We start from the raw sequence: 8984 nt of genomic DNA on the forward strand, positions 1-8984 counted from the left end.
TAAGCTGCATAACACCCCTACAGAGCCCCTTCCTCCTCATCCTTGCCAGCACCCTTTCGCCACACTCCTTTTCAATCCTGCTAACTTCCACCCAAGAAAACATTGATCAAAAATTAAACCCAAGCTGACAGAGGTGCTGCTGTAGCCTTTTCATTCTTCTGTAACTTCTCCTCCTCCTGGAGGGAACAAATCCATTGAGATCCTCTCCAGGAGAGGAGTTATCCTGCAGTATGCATACAGCAGCTGACACTCCAGGCCTCACACTAGCTTGGATCTTGGACAATATGCTCTTAAGAATAATCATTCAGAAAGTCAACCCCCCACAGAACAACGCTTGCAGAGGCTGTCATCTCTTGGATTTAAATCAGTCCCTATCACCACGTTTCAGAAAAGACTCCATGGCAAAATTTGTCACAGATATTTGTTCTGTGGGGCCCAGGACATCATTTTTACAGAAGCTAAAAAGAACTCGAATTGGTCTTCAAGTCAGCTTTAAAATAGGGATCGAGTGACAACTAGTGGAGATTTTCATAAGTGCATCTCCGTGGATTTCTCTGCACAACATAATCTGCATCAAGATCCTATTTCATTGAAATAAAACAGATGCAATCCAATTACATAGAAAAGCTTTCCAGAAAAATTGTGTACACATATGTGAAGACATGGGGAATGTGAATGTGCTCACGTAACTCTAAGCTGTTTCTTACCAACCTGGTAAAGCTGCTCAGATATACAGACTTACACAAACCAAGTAACTAGAAACAGGAGCAGCCATCCCTACAGGAAAACACAAGGGAAACCAGCTCACCAGCCACTCCCAAATAATGAATAGGTGGAAGTGAAGATGGAAAGAGTCAAAAGTTAGAAAAAAGTAGCATGACCTTCCTCTAGAAGCTGATGGCTCCTCAGCTAGAGGCTGGGATTGAACTACCCTGTTTAATACTGCATGAATCCCTCTAGTCTGCGTACGCTTTTAGCCTCAACATGATGTAGCAATGAGTTCCACAGCTCCATTCTGTGTTGCAGGAAAATATTTTTTCATTTATTTAAAAAATACTACTTATTTCATTAGATGGTTTCTAACATCTGATTCTAAGAGACAGTGAACAATCATTCCCTAGTTTATCTTTTCTCCCTTCTTCATGACGTCGTTAGCCTTCTCCTGCAATCTCTCATTTACCTCTTTTCCAGGCTAATGAGTCTAGAAATTCATGAATTCTTGTACAGTGGAAAAAAAATCTTTAATTTTATTTGCCTCTTTAATTATCTCTGAACATGGAGCTAATGCTTCCGAAGACTTATTAGGAGCAACTTTCCCAAAGCAGTATTAGTTGAGGTATGACTCATCATTACTACCCTTGAGTACTATGTGTGGGTTTTGGTAGGGAAGGGGAGAAGGTTGTTTTCTTTTTACATGCAATACTTTGCATTCACTGATGATACATCTTAACTGTCATTTTATTACCTGGTCACTCAGTATTGAGATCTTAAGTTGCTTTTAAATCTGGCTACCCTGATTATTTTTATAACACCATCATGTTTTATTAGTACCAGGCCCCAGCACAGTACTACAGCTCTAACATAGCCATCAAAATATTAGGAAAATAACTCTCCCACACAAATGGCTAGGATCAAACAAGGACAAGAAATTGCATCAGGGCCTTTGAGGAAGTTTTTGGACTTTACCCTGCTCAGGTTTCCTGTCCAAAGCGCTGTGGTCCTGGTGCATATTCATTGAGAAAGCTGTGGCCAATGTTACTATAACAACTTCTGAGTTTGGTTAAAAAAAAAAAAAAAGTGAAAGATGGCAGAAAAAGTTCCAACTATACATCTGTTTCAAGAATCCTCAATTAACATTATTCATTGCCTGTCACAGGGAGCTGTTTCTTTAAGGTGCTTTAAATAACAGATGAAAGGATACAGAGAAAGTTGTAGACCTGCCAACTTTTACTATTATTGTAAGTCTACTCTTGAGCATAAGTGCCCTGTCGTCAAAACACGTACAAAACCAAGTTTCTGCTCCTCTTGACTGCAGAAGAAAGCCTGGCAGTACTAACCCCAAATGTTCATAAAGCAGAAGACAAATTAAAAACAAAACCCAACACTGTGAAATAACCTTATGATTTAAAAAAAAAATCTCCTGCTTTTGAAGGTATGACTCATCATTTGACTGCTTGTGGATTGGCTGTATCATTACAATGAGACTAGCAAATGTGTCAATTAATTTATTAATATTTGCAGTTTCAATTTTCATGGCAGGCAGAGAGATATGAAATACTGAACAAGAAAACAGTTTAATCTCTCTCCAGAACACTTCATGTTTTTAAATCATCTCTCCATTCAATCGACATACTGAATGCAGCCTGCTCAATACATAAATGCAATAAATTAATGTGGGCTACAGATAAGATTCAGATTTTGCAGAAGCTAAACTTTCTCAGGAAATAAAGACTTCTTACCTACTCCCTGAAATGCCCAGAAATATTTTCCAGACATGACTCCAAGTAACAAACAACGCAGTGTTGTTCCCCTAGACACAAACACAGAAAATGGGCACACAGGCATTTGTGCCCACACGTTCAGCCCTTCCAGAAGGTAATGATGTCACTACAATGTCTCAGTGGAGATACTGAGGATGAGGCATCACTAAGGCTACGATCCTGATGTGGGGCAGTCACTCAGATGTTGATGGGCAGATTTGCCAGCACAGGGGGAATCACAAAGGCAGATCTGGAAGATATAATGACCACAGCCACTGCCCTTCCACTATGAGCAGTATGCTAGGGCTCTGGAGACAGCTTGTTGTTCAGATAGAGGCATTTCTTCAGGGTTTGGAACAGAAAATTTGCAGAGCTCCAGCAAGCAGTTATGCAGCCCATGTCAGCGCGTAGCTAGTTGCTTTCAATATGTATAATTTCACAAGCTAGACTGTTAACTAGAAGTAGAGGGTTACATGACTGTGTGCCTGGTGTTCAAAACAGGATCAAGGACCTTGCAATAAGGCCACAAAGCACATGTAACTGGATCTTGGTTCTGCATCATTTCTTTTGGTCTAGCTGCTTGGTTCTTCAGGCTCACCAGGCCGTAATCTGTTCCTATGAATGCTCACCTAAACAAGTGGCTGAATTGCGACTATATCAGTGAACCACGCTGATACAAATCCTGCTCCCATAATCTTCCTTCTGGCTGTCAGGAAAGACTGAGCTGATGATCATCGTCTAGCTGGATGCACACCCAAAGCACCCACTCAGTTCCACAGAGGAGGGCCAGCTGCCTGTCCAGTGCTACAGGAGATAAAAACAAGCCATAAAACACCAAGAAGCAATACAGAAAGTGACATTCACATAGTTGGGAGTAGAAACCACTGGGAAAAAAATGTGGACAGAAAAGCCAAACACACAAAAAGAAGTTGCAAAAATATCAACAGGGCATAAGGTAAAGAGAAGCACAGAGAAAACCCACTAGTAACTAAGAATTGACAAGGACGGACAACAGAGATGGGCAAGAGAAGCAAAGGACAGAATGACATGTCACCCCTTCACAAAAGCAATACTGTGGGAGTTTTGATGTAGATCGAGGGCAGCCACAGTCACTCATTTATACCATGAGAGGAACATGTAAGGCCCATGGGCACAAAGGTTCTGGACTACAGCAGCTTTGTCTCCAAGGCACAGCTAACACTGCAGCACTGATTAGCATCAGGTTGCTAAAATATAAAGTGATCATTGTACAGGTGGAAAAAAAAGGAAGACTCCTGGGAATACACATCTCACCAAGGAACAGAACGATCCTTATCTCATCAAGCAAAGTAAACAGAGCAGCACAGATTCACTGAGAACGATAGGCAATTAGAGGTACAGCCAAAACCTATTGAAAATCAATGGAAAGATTCAGAGTCCCATGCAGATTCTCAATCAGACCCTAAGTTGTGATGCACGTATATCAATAACAGAGCTCGATATATTATTTTGTCATACTAAAAGGAAATAACTCCCAGGTTAAAACAGAACCACAGTCAGCTAAACAAAAAGCATTAGAAGTAGATTCTGGCTCTTCTGGGGGAGTGCAAGCATTAGGAGGGGGTATAATACACTGTGTCCTGTAAACAAAGATTAAAAACAACAAACCTCCGTGTGAAGCCAGCCATGAGAAACACATGGGTCCAACATTAGGGTGTTTATTCAATAATTCTACTTTAGAGGCTTTATAAAGTATACAAACAACTGAGGCATATAAAACATAATGAGATAAAAATAAGTCCATAAAATTGTCTGCCAACAGAGAGGAAGGGAAAAAAAACTCTTTTAGGGAGCCTTTGGTTGCTATTAGTATTGAAACCACAGCTGGCACTATTTCTCTCATTAATGAGGAAACGTGCACTCCCTCTCATGCAAATTTTAAATTTCACTGTGCTTTTGCGGGGCAAGAGAGGACAGAGCTGAATCAACATACAGCGACCAGCAGTGGAAGTACTGAAGGAACAGTTGAGCATTTAAACCACAGCAGCACCTCAGAGTTCCTGCATATTTTGCTAAGCACCTTACCAAACAAAGTGGGTACACAGCTAAGGGGACATCATCCCTGCCCCAAAGGTCTTGTCATCTAAGTCCCCAGGAGGGGAACAGACTCAGACAGCAGAGAGGGAGGCGTATGAAGGAGACTGTCATGATGGCACCACTTGCCAGCTCAAAGCTTCTTAGCAGGGCAGCCCTTACCAAACACTGAGGAGAGCTGAGCAGAGGCAGCCTTGCTGCTGCTGGAGGGACAGGAGCAGAGTGCGTCAGCAGGGATCACATCAGCCCTGGCAGGCAGTGCTCTCCCACCCTCCACACCACCTCCTCCCTGAGCACGACAGGGTACTGCCATGTACAAAGAAAGGGGAACACTGATGGCTCCTGCCACTCTCAGCAGCTGCTCTCTTGAGCAACTGCTTCCAGGGCCATGCCTGGAGCTGGCTCTGCAGGTATTCCCCATGCAGCAGCTGCCTCATCATTTCCTAGCTTGTTGCTGGCAGAGGAGAGAGCTAAGGGAAGACTGAGAATGAGAAAAGTTGTCAGCTTTGTTGACCTTTAACCAGGACTCGTCTTGGATGCCAGATGTGACACGGAAGAAAACATGAAGGAGACTTTGTGAAAACACGACAAATGAGCACTTACAACTGACAGAGCAGATGGGGGTGATGTCTCACTGCTGCATTGGACAAGATATGCAGGGCAGGGGTAGGATATGAAGAGCTGACAATGAAGACAAGCGCTTTGCACTTGGGTGGTGGAAAAGGAAGCCGTGCCACCCGTGAGGTGGCAGAAAAAAATGTTCAAAGCAATAATCCAGAAATACAGTATTTGTAACCACATTCTTGGAACAGGAAAAAAACATGCAGCTCTGACAGACAATGAACTGTCTCAGGAGCCACACAGACTAGAATGAACTGCACAGCTAGAAATTTTGCAGATCACTGTTGTAGAACTGTGCGCTGGAGCCTTAACTTTGGAAAACCTAGGAGGATTCCATTTTAAGTTATGTCTGAGCTTCCAGCCAGCCAGCCACAATGGACCAGAAGGGCACAGCTGCCTTCCAGGCAGCCAGTAACAGCATTTAAGTTCTTTGTTGTCCCTCCCAGATACAGAAAAGAAACCAACCTACTTTCAACTAATTTGCAACAATGGAGTATGGTCCTCAAAGTTCATGTTCTAGCCACTATTCCTCCATGCTCCTCATTTGTTTCCCAGGGCTGCACAGAATGAGGCTTAGAAACTAGTCCATCTGATTCTAAAGTCAAGAATCCTTGGTCAGGATGAGAGACAGCTCAAGAAGCATACGAACAGCAGAAGTACAGTCTTTGCTGCTGCTCCTTAGTGACATGACTACCTTATCTTGGCACCTCTTCATCCAGAGATCAGCAGACCACAGGTCTCACAGCAGTCCTGCTACCAATCCCATTCCAGAACCCTGGCACAGACTTCCAGCTTATACACTGATCCCAATATCAAGCTCAAAGTCCTCTCCTGGCTGGCCACAAGTACATCATACTGTTTTACAATAAATCCATAGCCAATTGAAAATATTCAAAACAGAGCATGAGCATATTTTAACAGAAAAGCAATTCTACCCATTGGGACTTGTTGCTTACTCCGCACCTAACCAAATGCAGTTCTATTTTTCACTTAATTCAAAACCACTACAGAACTGCTAATTTCCACAGTACTCCCAGAGGTTGCAACAGAATACAGATATGACTGGCCAAGGGATATATGTCAGGGTGTCAGATTCCTCAGCAAATTACAGTAAATTAAGTAGGTTACAGTGTGCTAGCTGAGTCACAGTACCTGACAGTAGTTTTTCACATGTCTCCTCTCAACCTGCTGCAACCACAGGAGATTTAAGATCATAGAATCACAGGGTTGGAAAGGACCTCTGGAGATCATCTAGTCCAACCCCCCTGACAGAGCAGGGTCACCTAGAGCAGGCTGCACAGGAACGCGTCCAGGTGGGTTTTGAATGTCTCCAGAGATGGAGACTCCACCACCTCTCTGGGCAGCCTGTTCCAGGGCTCTGCCACCCTCAAAGTAAAGAAGTTCCTCCTCATGTTTAGGTGGAACTTCCTATGCTCAAGTTTGTGCCCATTACCTCTTGTCCTGTCCCCAGACACCACTGAAAAGAGTCTGGCCCCATCCTCCTGACACCCACCCTTCTTTAAGCATTTATAAGTGTTGATAAGGTCCCCCCTCAGCTGTCTTTTTTTTCCCAGACTGAAGAGACCCAAATCCCTCAGTCTTTCTTCATAAGAGAGGTGTTCCAGTCCCCTAATCATCTTTGTAGCCCTTTGCTGCACCCTCTCCAGCAGTTCCCTGTCCCTCTTGAACCAGGGAGCCCAGAACTGGACACAGTACTCCAGGTGCGGCCTCACCAAGGCAGAGTAGAGAGGGAGGATGACCTCCCTCGACCTGCTGGCCACACTCTTCTTGATACACCCCAGGCTGCCATTGGCCTTCTTGGCCACGAGGGCACATTGCTGGCTCATGGTCATCCTGTTGTCCACCAGGACTCCCAGGTCTCTTTCCACGGAGCTGCTCTCCAGCAGGTCAGCCCCCAACCTGTACTGGTGCATGGGGTTATTCCTCCCCGGGTGCAGCACCCTACACTTGCCTGTATTGAATTTCATAAGGTTTCTCTCTGCCCAGATCTCCAGCCTGTCCAGGTCTCTGTATGGCGGCACAGCCTTCCGGTGTGTCAGCCACCCCTCCCAGCTTTGTGTCATCAGCAAACTTGCTGAGGGTGCACTCTATCCCTTCATCCAGGTCATTGATGAATATATTGAAGAGGACTGGACCCAGTACTGACCCCTGGGGAACACCACTCATCACTGACCTCCAACTAGACTCTGTGCCCCTAATCACTACCCTCTGAGCTCTGTCTTCCAACCTGTTATCTATCCACCCCACTGTCCATTCATCTGGCCCACTCTTCCTAAGCTTCCCTATGAGGATGCTGTGGGAGACCATGTCGAACGCCTTGCTGAAGTCAAGGTAGACCACATCTACCACCCTCCCCTCATCCATCCATCCAGTCATGCCATCACAGAAGGCTATCAGATTAGTCAGACATGATTTCCCCTTGGTGAATCCATGTTGAGTACTTCTGATAGCTTTCCTTTCCTCCACATGCCTTGACATGACACCCAGAACGAGCTGTTCCATCATCTTTCCAGGGATGGAGGTAAGGCTGACTGGCCTGTAGTTCCCCGGCTCCTCCTTCTTGCCTTTTTTGAAGACTGGAGTGACATTGGCTTTCTTCCAGTCCCCAGGCACCTCGCCTGTTCTCCAGGACCTTTCAAAGATGATGGAGAGCAGCCAAGCAATGACTTCCACCAGCTCCCTCAGCACTCTTGGGTGCATCCCATCGGGGCCCATGGACTTGTGAATATCTAATTGATCCCTCACTTGATCCTCCTCAACCCAAGGGAAGTCGTCTTCTTTCCCCATTACTTCCCCCAATGCCTGGGACTCCTGAGGGCTGGGTCGAGCAGTAAAGACCGAAGCAAAGAAGGCATTCAGTAACTCCGCCTTCTCCACATCCTCTGTCACCATGGCTCCTGTCTCATTCAACAGTGGGCCCACAACTTCTCTGGTCTTCCTTTTGCTTCCAATATACTTGTAGAAGCCCTTCCTGTTGAGCTTGACATCCCTAGCCAGGTTTAATTCCAAGGCAGCCTTGGCTTTCCTCGTTTCATCCCTGCACGCTCTGGCAGCATTCTTGTAATCTTCCCAAGCGGTCAGTCCCTTCTTCCACTTATTGTAAACTTCCTTCTTCCTGTTGAGCTTTTTCTGAAGCTCCCTGCTCAATCATGCAGGTCTCCTGCGTCCCTTTGCCAATTTCTTTCTCTTAGGGATGCACCAATCCTGAGCTTGGAGGAAATGGTCTTTGAATACCAACCAGCTTTCTTGAGCCCCTTTGCCTCCCAGAGCCCTAGCCCACGGGATCTCTCCAAGCGGTTTCTTAAAGAGGTCAAAGTTAGCCCTCCTGAAATCCAAGGTTGTAATTTTACTTCTTGTTGCTTTATGCATAGTACCCATGATCCTGAACTCTATCATTTCATGATCACTACAACCTAGGGTGCCCCCAACCTTAATGTCCTCCACCAGTCCCTCTGTGTTTGTCAGTACCAGGTCCAGGAGTGCTCCTCTCCTTGTTGGCTCCTGTACCACCTGTGTCAAAAAGTTGTCATCAATGCACTGGAGGAGCCTCCTGGACTGTGCATGCCTGGCTGTGTGGTCTTCCCAGCAGATATCGGGGTGACTGAAGTCCCCCATGAGAACCAAGGCCTGCGATTGCGCGGCTACCTTCAGCTGTCTGTAGAAGGCCTCATCAGCTTCCCCATCCTGATCAGGTGGCCTGTAATAAACACCCACAACAGTGTCCCTCATATCTGCCTGCCCCTTAATCCTTAAGATATGTAGCTATGGACTCTTACCGCTGGGCTGACC

General features: G+C 45.4%; 1 protein-coding gene across 17 annotated transcripts in view; it reads right to left on the reverse strand.

The window, feature by feature from the left end:
* TSPAN4 (tetraspanin 4) overlaps window positions 1–8984 on the reverse strand; it is a 460958-nt gene that overhangs the window by 355950 nt on the left and 96024 nt on the right. The gene's annotated exons all lie outside the window — the stretch shown is intronic.

Source organism: Rissa tridactyla, chromosome 4 (genome assembly GCF_028500815.1).
Source record: "Rissa tridactyla isolate bRisTri1 chromosome 4, bRisTri1.patW.cur.20221130, whole genome shotgun sequence".
Taxonomy (NCBI): Eukaryota; Metazoa; Chordata; class Aves; order Charadriiformes; family Laridae; genus Rissa; species Rissa tridactyla.